Source organism: Panthera uncia (genome assembly GCF_023721935.1).
Source record: "Panthera uncia isolate 11264 chromosome E2 unlocalized genomic scaffold, Puncia_PCG_1.0 HiC_scaffold_19, whole genome shotgun sequence".
NCBI lineage: Eukaryota > Metazoa > Chordata > Mammalia > Carnivora > Felidae > Panthera > Panthera uncia.
The window spans coordinates 1346029-1360719 of NW_026057588.1; the positions used below are offsets into that span (position 1 = coordinate 1346029).

A 14691-nucleotide genomic window follows, 5' to 3' on the forward strand; every position below is an offset into this window, starting at 1 on the left:
GAAGGTGCAAAAATTCTTAGCAAACATTAACACTGGAAGTCAGCAATACACAGAACGAATTGTACACCATGACCAAATGGGTTTAGTTGGGGGACAGAGAGCAGTTTCAAATTCCAGCAGTATGAGCCATCATGTTAACAGCCTGGACAGGAGAAATCACAGGATCCTGTCAATTGATACAGAGGAGGATTTGACAAAATTCAACACCTATTTATGATCTAAACTTTCAGAAATCTAGGAACAGAGGGAAATTTCCTACACTCGGTAAAGAACGCCTGCAAAAAACTTACAGCAAGCTTCATCCCTAATGGTGAAAGACTGGATGATTTTCTTCAGAGACTGGAAACAAGGCAAGGATGTCCACTCTCCACACTGATATTTGACATGTTAGTAGAAGTTCTAGTCAGTGACAGAAGAGGAGTAAACAAAAGTGGTAACGAGAGAAAAGCAAGATAAAATAGCGTAGCTACTTGCAGAAGCCATCATGGTTGTGGTAGGCTGGATAACACGCCCATCCCAAAGGATGGCCATGTCCTCGTGCCTATCACACGGGAGTGTTACTGTAAATGTCGTAAGGGAGTCTACAGATGTGCTCTGGTGAAGATCATGAGGCGGGCGATTATCCTGGATGATCTGGTAAATGCGATATGGTCCCGAGGGACTTATAAGAACGATGCAGGTAGAGTTACTTACGTAAAGGTTGCTGAAGTGATGACAGAGGTAAACAAGTTTGAAGATGCTATCCTGCTGGCTTCAAAGAGGGAGGAAGGGGACCACCATGAGGCAGAGGATATAAGTGGCCTCCAGACATGGGAAGGTAAGGAAACAAAATCTGACCTGGCATATCCAGACGGAGCACGGCGCTATGGATCCATTTTACACATTTCGCCTCCAGAACTGTAAGAGAATAAATTTGTTAAAGTCATTCAGGCTGTGGTGATTTGTCACAGCATCAACAGGAATATTTTTGAAGTGGTACGTATAGAAAATACAAAGGAACGTACAGAAATTTCTAGAAGAACGAAAATTTACAAAGTGTCAGAACACAGAAGCATGCAAAAATCCATTGCATTTCTATATACTAGCAATTTACACATTGAACCTGAAATTAAAAGAACAATACCGGGGTGCCTGGGTGGCTCAGTTGGTTAGGTGTCTGACTTTTGACCTCAGCTCAGGTCTTGATTTCAGGGTCAGGAGTTCAAGCCGTCCATTGGGCTCTGAGCTGGGCATGAAACCTACTTAAAAACAATCCATGTATGATTGCTTAGAAAATAAAAAGTAAAAGAAATATGAGCCCACGTTCCAGTGCAGGGACCTGTGGCTCTGAAGACAAGAATCTGTCACTGGGAAATGGCAGAATGGCCTCCAGGCAACTGGCAATGCAGATCATCTCCTTTTCAGACACTGGGGTTGGAATCACAGGGACTTTCTATCTTATTGATCATTATTTTTCATTTACTTCACTGTGTGCTCGTTAACCTCCACACACTTGGTTTCCAAGCACCAGACCACAGCCAACTACTACAGTTAAGACGTTTCAAGTTACTTCACTCAAGACCTGAAGGAACTCTTCAGATTTAGCACCTACTTTGTACCTGTCACCATCTCATATGCATTTTTCACGTCACAAGAGTCTCCCAACAACCCACTGATTTATGTATCCCTTGGTGTAAACTGGGAAAAAAAATGTAAATGAAACATATAATCTGGGTCACAATGTGTGGAAAGAAAAGATAATGGCAAGGGAAAATTGTATAAAAAAAAGAAGTTTTACTACAGTTGAAAATGAGCCATGGAATAAATTGCTCAAGACCATACTTTGAAATTCACATTTTAAAATCCTCTGGAAAATTGTTCTAATAAAATTGTTTAGTAACATTTATGATCTAATAAACATTTCCAAACATCTTCATTAAGTTATTATAAAAATATCTTAAGGCAATTTAGCTCAATAGTATTCTATAAGCATTTCAACAAGCACATCATACAATGGAATCTAGGCGTACAGAAGGAAAAGGGATGTAATAAATTAGCATGAAGAAAAGTTTGTCCTTCCCAACCAAAAAATCAGGAGTTTCAAGACTACATATTCAGTGTATTACTAAAGAGTATCCATTTTTTGGTGGCTGATGACTGACACCTTTTAAGCCTCACCACCACATCTGTTCTGCCCACCTGCCCAAGCTGAGAGAAAAGCCTGGTGCTTCCTTTGGTATCAGCCGGAACTTCAAACCACAGAAGGCATCCTCCCCCCAGCTCTACCCAGTCACCACCCAAAACACACCAAACCACTCACCATTTCCTGTTCCCTCAAGCCATTTTTTTTTTTTTTTTTTTGACCAGCTTGGAAGTCTGTGCTCTCCCTAGAAATCTTAATTACATGTGTTCTCATCACACTTTTAGGGCATGGCACCACCAGTCTCGATATCCAAACCCAACTTTGGTTAGGGTTCCATCTGTTCCAGTGGATGGCCACAAGTGGAAGTTAACAAAAAATGTGTTAGGCAATGAATATGTGAAATTTCTAGTTTAACTATGAAACAAACGTTCCCATTGTATATTGTTCATTCTAAATTATTTCTTTAGTGCTCCAAGCTCAAAACAATTATTTTTGGCCTTATTTCTGAAATTATTTTATTTCCGAATTTTTCATGTGTACTATGTTCCTATTTTCATTTTATTTACATCATGGCGGAAACCATGGGTTTTATTTGGGCACAAAACACATGAAATAGAATCATATGGTGCATATTCATGAATGGGGGGCAGGTTTTAGGGGATCAGAATATTGAACTTGCACTGCTGTGGCATTTCATTGTAACTACATAAATATCCTGCAGCAAAGTATGGAGAGAACTCAAGTGCAAAGTTTAAGTATATAATCCTCAAACTGTCTGTTCTTTAATTCCATCCTGGAGGGAAATTATTATAGGTTTCTTCAACCTTGAGAGCCTAAAAGTTGTTAGTATGTGTTACAAAGTACTCTATAGAGGTGGGATAAAACTATGTTAGAAAAAGAACATGACTTCTTCAGGGTTATGGGGAAAAATTATTTAAGCTTTATTAATGAAAACGTGAGACTTGTGATACATCCTGCAGAAAATAGTAGCAAAATGTAATGGCAGGAGTTAACTATGAATCATGAACATACTGTTCTGGTTCTCTGGATTCAACTGCCCTCTCAGATAACTGCTCCCTTCATTTTCCAAAAAAAAAGGAATGGCATTAATGATCCATCAGTTTGTCATTGATAGTATCGCACAGCTATTACTATCTTCCCCTGCATTGTTTCTACCACATAATCTGTCCCTAGCAAACAAACTATCACCATCATTGCATGAAAAGGTCAGTCCCTGTAACTCATCTAGAGAAGAGTGCCCTGATCATAACATGCATGACAACTTCAAAGGTGATTTTGCATTATTCTCTGCCCCTACCCCATGCAAATTCACACAAAATTGAATCTGACAACTCCGTGTCCTTGCTGTTCCAGGGAACACGGATATGGATGGGTCACACACAATGAAGTAGGCCCCTTCATCTTATGACTGCTCCTCAGAGACCATCAGGAAAGGCTTAAGATCAACAGATTTCAAACTTGAGGGTGAAACTCATAAATAAAATGTAACTCAAACTCATAAAATATAGCCTTTTCAAGAAAACTCAGGTATCTTATACACAGAAAATCATGAGCTACTTCCACACGTCCTTGTTCCCATGATATAGGAGTTTTAACAATTTTTGACATAATTATCATGCAGTGTGGAACATTTCAGGTTAATCTCCAAGATCTAAAGTCCTAGTTATTCCAGTTGGATCCAGTTATTCCTGGATTCTCTAATGTGTGGTCTGTTCTGTGAACTGGTCAAAATACTTATCATATTTGTAAGGATTTGCAAGGAATCTCCCCAGTACCAATTTGTTGGTGAATCCTAAGGACACACAGTTTCTTAAAGGTATTTCCACATTCAGCATATTTGGTATAGTTTCCCTGCATAAATTCTCTCATTACTCCAAAGGTGTGACCATTTAATGAAAGCCTTATGACATTGTTTCCATTTGTAAGGTGGCTCTTCAATATAAATCCTCTGATGTTTTGGCCTTGGGGCAAAAGCCTTAGCACGCACATTAGTTTTCTGTGATTTCTCTCCAAGGACTGGATAATGGCCCTGCCACAAACACTTACATGGTTTCCTTTCAACATCGACTCTTGTTGCAAAATACTTGGAACTCAAGCTAAGAGCTTTGCCACACTCATTGCATTTATAAGGTAAATGCTCTAGTATGTTCCTGCAATTTTGATCTTTGGGTAAAATCCTTGCCACACACATTACACATGTGTGGTTTCTCTCCAGGAGATTTACTCATATCTAGTGAAGAGTACTAATTTAAAACTTTGCTACATTTGTTGGATTTGTAAATATGAACGATTTGGTGAACCCTGAGTTTAAGGCAATACCTAAAAGCCTTGCCACATTCAGTACATTTATAAGGCTCTCTCCAGTATGGATTATCTGATGACTGGTGAGGGGTGAGCCTCGAGTAAAGGCTTTGCCACGCTCGTGGCATTTGTAAGGTTTCTCTCCAGGATGAATTCTTTGGTGAATCCTGAGGTCAGACCATTGTCTAAAAGCCTTGCCACATTCAATACATTTGTATGTTTTTTTCTCCAGAATGAATTTTCTCATGAAGTCTAAGGTGTGAACCCCTGATAAAAGCCTTGCCACACTCATTACATTTGTAAGGTCTCTCGCCCGTATGGATTACCTGATGTTTATTTAAGCTTACATGGATGCTGAAGGATTTGCCACACTCCTTACATTTGAAAGGTCTCTCACCCGTATGGATTCTCCGGGCATTTATAAGGTGTGAATTTTGACTGAAGACCTTGCCACACTCATTACACTTATAAAGTTTCTCTCTGGTATGGATTATTTGATGTGTACTGAGGTGTGAGCCTTGAGTAAAGGCTTTTCCATACTCATTACATTTGAAAGGTTTCTGTCCAGCATGAATTCTTTGGTGAATCCTGATGTCAGACCATTACCGAAAGGTCTTGACACATTCAACACATGGATATGACTTCTCTCCAGTATAATTTCTCCCATGATGCCTAGGGTGTGAACGCTTGGTAAAGGCTTTGCCACATTCGTTACATCGGTAAGGTTTCTCTCCAGTATGGATTATCTGATGTTTAGTGAGGTATGAGCCCTGAGTAAAGGCTTTGCCACACATGGCATTTGAAAGGTTTCTTTCCAGCATGAATTCTCTGGTGAATCCTGAAGGCCTTGCCACATTCAATACATTTATATGGTTTCTCTCCAGTATGACTTTTCTGATGGTCAACCAGGTTTGAACTTTGGATAAAAGCTTCACCACACTCATTACATTTGTGTGGTTTCTCTCTACTATGAATTCTGTGATGTTTTACCAGTTTTGAACTCTGGCAAAAAGCCTTGCCACATTCACTACATTGGTAAGGTTTCTCTCCAGTATGGATTAGCTGATGGTTTGTTAGGCTTGAACGTACACTAAAGGCTTTGCCACACCTGTTACATTTGTAAGGTTTCTGTCCAGTTGTCTTCTCTGGTGATTTTCAAGGTGTGAATTTTGACTGAAGAGCTTTTCACATACATGACATTTATATGGTTTCTTTCCTGTATGAATTATCTGATGTATGGTGAGGTGTGAACCCTGATTAAAGGTTTTGCCACAGTCATGACATTTGTAAGGTTTTTCCCCATGTGATTTCTCATCATGTGTTAGTGTCGAAGGGTGAATAAAATCACTCCCATGTTTATTAGAAATGTTGGTTTGGACACTAGGAGAAATTTCTTGAAGTGGTGAAACTGAGGAACCAGTGTTGACACACTTATCAACTTGATTACATTCATACATTTTCCCTTCAGTATGAAACACGTGCCGTTCATCCTGAAAGCTTAATCCAGGCCTATTTACAACAGGCTTGTTTCCTGCATCCCTTGTACCAGATTGATCTCTTCTATCAGTGAGACTATATTTACGGGTTACAGGCATGTCTCTGTAATTTATTTCATCGTCTCTCCATGGCCACTCAAAGTCATGCACATTTTTCTGGATTTCTCTGAAGCAAAATCTTTGATTTCGTGGCCTTTGTGTCTTTCCAACATCATTGCCTGGAATACTTCTCCTGTATTACTATACTCCTTTGGTTGTAATTTCTTGATCACGTGTGTAGGAGAAACATCTACAAAATATAAAGAGCCAGAGGTATCCTCTTAATTACAGTTTGCAAACAAATGTAATGTTATGTTCTCAACATATAACAATAAAAGTAATACTTGTACTGAGCACGGTTATAAAACTTTTCCATGATCTCCAAAATTTTAGGAATACCTAAAGGAACAGGATTTTTTACTAAAGAGTGCTCATCTGTAATACAAATTAATCTCAGGATAGCCTGGTTTCAAACACCCAATGACAAAAACACTCACGCTGTACAAAATTATGTTAGCTCTCAAAGAAAGGGTATTTTTCTTTCCTTTTAAATTCCAGTATAGTTAACATACAGTGTTCTGTTAATTTCAGGGGTACAATAAAGTGACTCGGCACTTGCACTCATCGCCCAGGGCTCATCAGGACATGTGTGCTCCTTCATCTTCATCACCTCTTGAACCATGGCCCACCCACCTCCCCTCTGGTGCCATCAATTTGTTCTCTATAGTTGAGTCTGTTTCTTGGGGTGTCTGGGTGGCTCGGTGGGTTAAGTGCCTGGCTTCAGCTCAGGTCATGATCTCTTGGTTTATGAGTTTGAGCCCTGCATCGGGCTCTGCACAGTGTGGAGTGCACTGGGATTCTCTCTTAAAATAAATAAGCTTTAAAAAAGTGTTTCTTGGTTTGTCTTTTCTTTTTTCCCTTTGCTTGTTTGCTTTCTTTCTTAAATTCCACATACGAGTGAAATCATATGGTTGTCTTTCTCTGACAGACTGATTTCATTGAGCATTATACTGTCTAGCTCCATCCATGTAGTTGTAAATGGCAAGATTACATTCTTTTATGGCTGAATAATATGCCATTATGTGTGTGTGTGTGTGTGTGTGTGTGTGTGTGTGTGTGTACACACACACACACACACACACACACATACACACCATATATTCTTTACCCATTCATCTACCGATGGACACCTGGGCTGCTGCCATGATTTGGCTATTGTAAATAATGCTACTGACATAGGGGTACATGTATCCCTCTGAATTAGTGTTTTTGTAATGTTTGGGTAAATACCCACTAGTGTGATTAGGGGATTGTATGATAGCTTTTTTTTTTTTTTAACGTTTAATCATTTTTGAGACACAGAGCACCAGCAGGGGAGGGGTAGAGGGAGAGAGATATAAAGAATAGGAAGCAGGCTTCAGGCTGAGTTGTCAGTGCAGAGCCCAGTCTGAGATCGGACTCAAACCCACAAACCATGAGATCATGACCTGAGCCAAAGTTGCACACTCAACTGACTGAGGCACCCAGGCACCCCAGGTAGCTCTATTTTTAACTTTCTGAGGAGCCTTCATACTCTTTTCCACAGTGGCTGTACCAATTTGCATTCACACCAACAGTACAAGAGGGTTCCTTTTTCTCCACATCCTTGCCCACACTTGTTCTAAGATACAGTATTTTTCCACCATGACCCTAAAGCACATACCAATTGGCAGTAAATACATTTCTCATAACCGATGAGAAAAAAAGTATTATACATAATTTTCTGTATATGTCATATAAATAAATGCTGAAGGACAGATAGTATATTAAAATGGTAAGTAATCCAAACCAAGCTTATCTGATGGATAATCTAAATGAGAATCCAGAATTGCAAAATAAATATAGCACTGAGAAAATGAAGAATTTAATAAAACAAGGTTTACCAAACTAAATTTTATAAATACCTGTTATAAAATTATTTGTGCCCATGAAGAATAGGCATTTCACAATATTAACAAGTGGTGCATGTCAGTTCTATTGCATAAAACATGATAAAAGATCATCATCGTAAATCCCAATAAACAATAATAAATAAAATATTCCAGGGGTGCCTGGATGGTATTAACCCAGAACAGGTCCATGTGATACAGGATCCTTTCAGTCACCAGGTTTTCATACCAGCTGAGAGCCTAGGAGGTGCACAGGACTGGGGAGTGGGGCAGGCAGACTGCCCATGCTACCCTATGAGGGCTGTCTGACTAGCAGGGTTTGAAACATCCAGTCTGGGGAGGAGAGAATTGGGTGTCGCCATTGCCCCCCCCCCCCATCACCAACACAATGGAGTTTCAGGGAACAGGACAGTGGCCCCCAGTGGAGGCAGGACCCACTTGCACCAAACCCCACCCCTCCATGCCTGATAACGGCTTTTCTACCAGAGTAGGGCAGACACTAACCAAACCAGATACTCTATCCTCGAGATCAGCATAGCCACTGATCCCAGGCACTAACAGACAACTGTCCTGTGGTTTTATATGTTAGTCTAGTTTGTTTTAAATATTTTTTTTTCTTTTCTTTCCTTCTCTCTTCCCTTCTTTTACTTTCTACCCTCTGATTTTTCTTTTTCTTCCCTTTGGAATCAGGCTCATAGTTTCTGCTTTCATTTTTGGTCAATTCTCATTTTTTATATATTTACATATACATATATATGCATGTGCATGTGTTTACACATAAAAGTGTATATACATATAAGTACACACACACACACACACACACACACACAATCCTTTTTTCTTTCTGTTCTAGGTATTCATTTGTTTAACCAGGCATTTTTATTCTATTCTTTTTACACCTTTTCTGTATCTCTTTCTTCTTTATTTTCCTCTCTCTCTGGATTAAGCCTTATAGTTTCTTTGATTCTCTGCCTAGCCTTTTTTTTTCTCCCGCCCCTTTCATTTCTCTCTTTGTATGGGATAAGGTTCACGTGCTGTGTTTCCTTTTTTCTGGGTTACTTCAACGAACAAATCAAAGCACACCTGGTGGAAGGTCCAAACAATCCACCACTCCAAGCAGTGGGATAGAACAGCCAAAGATGTAACAACAGGGTAGACACAACACACCCCAAAAACACTTCCTGAAGTGCCAGGTCCTGGACAGTGTATGACTCCTTTCTAATATGGTAGTACTTGCAGGTGGACACATAACAAGCCATTGAAAGATGTAAAAGACAGAAAGTGAGCCAAAATGATGAAATGGAAGAATTCTCCTCAAAAGAATTTCCAGGAATAAAGAATAGAGGATTGCTCAAAATGGATATAAACAATATATCTGAACAAGAATTTAGAATAACAGTCATAAAACTAATAGCTGGGCTTGAAAAACACATAGAAGACAGCAGAGTATCTATTGCTGCCTAGATCAAAGACCTATGAAATAGTCATGATGAATTCAGATATGCTATAAATGAGATGCAAAATAAACTAGATGCAGTGACAGCAAGGATGAAGGAGCACACGAGAGAATAAGTAAGATAGAAGATACAATTATGGAAAATGGCAAAGCTGAAAAAAAAGAGGGAAAAGAAATTACTAGACCACGAGGGGAGAATTAGAGACCTAAGTGATTCAATAAAATAAAATAATACCTGTATCATAGCAGTTCCAGAAGAGGAAAAGACAGACAAAGGAGCAGAAGGTTTATTCGAACATATTAGAGCTGACAACTTCCCTAATCTGGGGAAGGAAACAGACATCCAAATTCAGGAGGCACAGGGAACTCCCTTCAAAATAAAAAACAGGTTAATACCATGACATATCATAGTGAAACTGGCAAAATACAAAGAGAATTCTGGGCCTTAACCTACAAGGGTAGACACAAAAGGGTAGTAGTGGACCTGTCCACTGCAATTTGGCAGACCAGAAGGAAGTGGCAGGAAATATTCAATGTGCTGAATAGGAAAAATATGCAGCCAAGAATCCAGCAAGGCTGTCATTCAGAACAGAAGGAAAGATAAAGGCTTTCCCAGACAAACAAAAACTAAAGGAGTCCATGACCACTAAACCAGCCCTGCAGGAGATCGTAAGGGGAACTGTGTGAATGGAAAGCAGCAAAGACTACAAAGCACCAGAGACATCATCACAAGCATGAAACCTACAGAACACACAATGACACTAAATCCGTATCTTTCAATAATTACTATGAATACAAATGCACTAAATGCCCCAATCAAAAGACATGGGGTATCAGAATGGATTAAAAAAGAAAAAAAGCAAGATCCATCTATATGCTGCCTACTAGAGACTCATTTTAGACCTCAGGACATCTGCAGATTGAAAGTGAGGGGATGGAGAACCATCTATCATGCTACTGGATGTCAAAAGAAAGCCAGAGTCGCCATATTTATATCAAACAAATTGGATTTTAAAACAAAGACTGTAGGGGCGCCTGGGTGGCTCAGTCGGTTAAGCGTCCGACTTCAGCTCAGGTCATGGTCTCGCCGTCCGTGAGTTCGAGCCCCACGTCGGGCTCTGGGCTGATGGCTCAGAGCCTGGAGCCTGCTTCCGATTCTGTGTCTCCCTCTCTCTCTGCCCCTCCCCCATTCATGCTCTGCCTCTCTCTGTCTCAAAAATAAATAAACGTTAAAAAAATTTTTAATAAAAAAAAAAGACTGTAACAAGAGATGAGGAAGGGCATTGTATCATCATTAAGGGGTCTATCCATCAAGAAGAGCTAAGAGTTGTAAATGTTTATGCCCCCAATGTGAAAGCATCCAAGTATACAAATCAATTAATCACAAACATGAATAAATATATAGATAATAATATCGTGATTGTAGGGGACTTTAATATTCTACTTGCAGCAATGGACAGATCATCTAGGCAGAAAATCAGTAAGGAAACAATGGCTCTGAATTACACATTGGACCAGATGAACTTAACAGATCTATTCAAAACTTTTCATTCTAAAGCAGAATACACATTCTTTTCGAGTACACATGGCATATTCTCAAAAATAGATCACATACTGATCACAAAACAGCCTTCAACAAGTATAAAAAGATTGAGATCATACCATGAATATTTTCAGATCACACTATGAAGTTTGAAATCAATCACAAGACAAAATTTGGAAAGCCCCCAAATACATGAAGGTTAAAGAACCTCCTACCAAAGAATGAACGGGTCAACCAGGAAATTAAAGAAGAAATTTAAAAATATATGGAAGCAAATGAATATGAAAGAAGGACAGTACAAAGGCCATCCTAAGAGGAAAATACATTGCAGTACAGACCTATCTAAGAAAGGTCCCAAATACAGAACCTAACCTCACACCTAAAGGAACTAGAAAGCAGCAAAGAAAACCCAAAGCCAGCAGAAGAAATAAAAAAGATTAGAAAAGAAATAAACAATATAGAATGAAAAAAAAAACCCAACCAGTAAAGCACATCAATGAACCTAAGAGCTGGTTTTTTGAAAGAATAAACAAAATTGATAAAAAAAAAAATAGTAATAATAAAAAAAAACTGATAACCCCCTAGCCAAACTTCTCAAAAAGAAAAGAGAGGACCCAAATAGATAAAATCACGAATGAAACAGGAGAGATCACAACCAACACCACAAAAATACAAACAATTATTAGAGAATACTATGGAAAATTCTATGCCAACAAACTGGACAATCTGGAAGAAATGGACAAATTCCTAGACACTCACACACTACCCAAACTCAAACGAGAATAAAGAAAATCTCAACAGACCATAACAAGCAAAGTAATTGAATCAGTTATCAAAAATCTCCCAACAAATAAGTGTCTTGGGCCAGATGACTTCCCAGGGGAATTCTACTGGACATTTAAACCAGAGTTAATGCCTATTCTTCTCAAGCTGTTCCAAAAAAATAGAAATGGAAGGAAAGCTTCCAGACTCATTGTATGAAGCCAGCATTACCTTGATTCCTAAACCAGACAAAGAACCCACTAAAAAAGAGAATGACTGGCCAATATTCCTGATGAACATGGATGCAAAAGTTCTCAACAAGGTATTAGCAAATCGATTCAACAGTACATTAAAAGAACTGGTAGTATGATCAAGTGGGATTCATTGCTGGGCTGCAAGTCTGGTTCAATATTCACAAATCAGTCAACGTGATATATCACATTAATAGAAGAAAGGATAAGAACCATATGATTCTGTCAAAAGATGCAGAAAAAGCATGTGACAAAATATAGTATCCTTTCTTAATAAAAACCCTCAAGAAAGTCAGGATAGAAGGAACATACCTTAACATCATAAAAGCCACAAATAAAGTCAAACAGCTAATATCCTCCTCAGTTGGGAAAAATTGAGAACTTTCCCGAGATCAGGAACACAACAGGGATGTCCACTCTCACCACTGTTGTTTAACATAGGGTTGGAAGTCCTAGCCTCAGCAATCAGACAACAAAATGAAATAAAAAAGGCATCCAAATTGGCCAAGAAAACCAAACATTCACTTTTCAGAGATGACATGATACTCTACATAGAAAACCCCAAAAACTCCAAAAAACTGCTAGAATTGATACATGAATTCAGCAAAGTTGCAGGATATAAAATCAGTGTACAGAAATCAGTTACATTTCTATACACCAATAATGAAGCAGCAGAAAGAGAAATCAAGGAATAGATCCTATTTATAATTACACCAAAACCCACAAAGACCTAGAAATAAACCTAATCAAACGGATAAAAGATCTGCACGTTGAAAACTATAGAAAGCTCATGATAGAAATTGAAGAAGACACAAAGAAACAGAAAAACATTCCATGCTCATGGATTAGAAGAACAAATATTGTTAAAATGTCCATACTATCCAAAGCAATCTACAAATTCAGTGCAATCCAAATCAAAATACAACCAGTATTCTTCACAGAGTTAGAACAAACAATCCTAAATTTTGTATGGAACCAAAAAAGACACCGAATAGCCAAAGTATTGTTGAAAAGAAAAATCAAAGCAGGAGGCATCATAATCCCAGACTTTAGATTTTATTACAAAGCTGTAATCATCAAGACAGTATGGTATTGGCACAAAAACAGACACATCGACCAATGGAGTAGAATAGAGAACCCAGAAATATACCCACAAAAATATGGCCAACTAATCTTTGACAAAGCAGGAAAGAGTATCCAATGGAAAAAAGACAGTCTCTTTAGCAAATGGTGCTCAGAGAACTGGACAGCAACATGCTGAAGAATGAAACCAGATCACTTTCTCACATCATACACAAAAATAGAGTCAAAATGGATGAAAGACCTAAATGTGAGACAGGAGACCATCAAAATCCTAGAGGAAAACAGGCAGCAACCTCTTTGGCCTCGACCACAGCAACTTCTTCCTTGACATGTCTCCGAGGGCAAGGGAAATAAAAAGAATATGAACTGGGACCTCATCAAGATAAAAATCTTCTGCACAACAAAGAAAACAATCATTAAAACTAAAAGGCAACTGATGGAATGGGAGAAGATATTTGCAAATAACATATAGGATAAAGGGATAGTATCCAAAAACTATCAAGAACTTACCAAACTCAACACTCAAAAAACAAATAATCCAATGAAGAAATGGGCAGAAGACATAAATACTTTTCCAAAGAAGACATCCAGATGGCAGACACATGAAAAGATGCTCAACATCACTTATCACCAGGGAAATACAAATCAAAACCACACTGAGATACCACCTCACACCAGTCAGAGTGGCGAAAATTAACAACTGAGGCAACAACAGATGTTGGTGAGGATGTGGAAAAAGGGGAACCCACTTTCACTGTTGGTGGGAATGCCAACTGGTGCAGCCACTCTGCAACACAAAGTGGAGGTTGCTCAAAAAATTAAAAATAGAATTACCCTATGACCCAGGATACAGGAGTGCTGATTCATAGGAGCACATGTACCCCAATGTTTACAGCAGCACTATCAACAATAGCCAAATTATGGAAAGAGCCCAAATGTCCATCAACTGAAGAATGGATAAAGAAGATGTGGTATAGGGGCGCCTGGGTGGCTCAGTCGGCTAAGCGGCCGACTTCAGCTCAGGTCACGATCTCACAGTCCGTGAGTTTGAGCCCCGCGTCGGGCTCTGTGCTGACAGCTCAGAGCCTGGAGCCTGCTTCAGATTCTGTGTCTCCCTCTCTCTGACCCTCCCCTGTTCATGCTCTGTCTCTCCCTGTCTCAAAAATAAATAAAACGTTAAAAAAAAAAAAAGATGTGGTGTATATATGCAATGGAATACTCCTTGGCAATGAAAAAGAATGAAATCTTGTCATTTGCAACAATGTGGATGGAACTGGAGGGTATTATGCTAAGTGAAATAAGTCAATCAGAGAAAAACAGATATATGATTTCACTCATGTGTGGAATTTGAGAAACTAAACAGAAAGGGGGAAGGGAAGGAAAAATAACTTACAAACAGGGAGGCAAACCATAAGAGACTCTTAAATATAGAGATCAAACTGTGGGTTGAAGGGGGTGGGGGACTGGGGGGAGTGGGGAGGTGGGTGATAGGCATTGAGGAGGGCACTTGTTGGGAGAAGCACTGGATGTTGTATGTAAGTGACAAATCACAGGAATCTACTCCTGAAGCCAGGACCTCACTGTATGTTAACTAACCTGACAATTTAAATAACTGACAAAATAAAATTAAAATAATAAAATAAAAATAAAATAAAATAAAATAAAATAAAATAAAATAAAATAAAATAA

The 14691-nt window shown here is 38.9% G+C and overlaps 1 pseudogene; it reads right to left on the bottom strand.

Annotated features, from left to right (window-relative positions):
• Positions 1 to 1430: 1430 nt before the first annotated feature.
• Positions 1431 to 14691, bottom strand: part of LOC125915631 (zinc finger protein 160-like) — a 34966-nt pseudogene continuing 21705 nt past the window's right edge.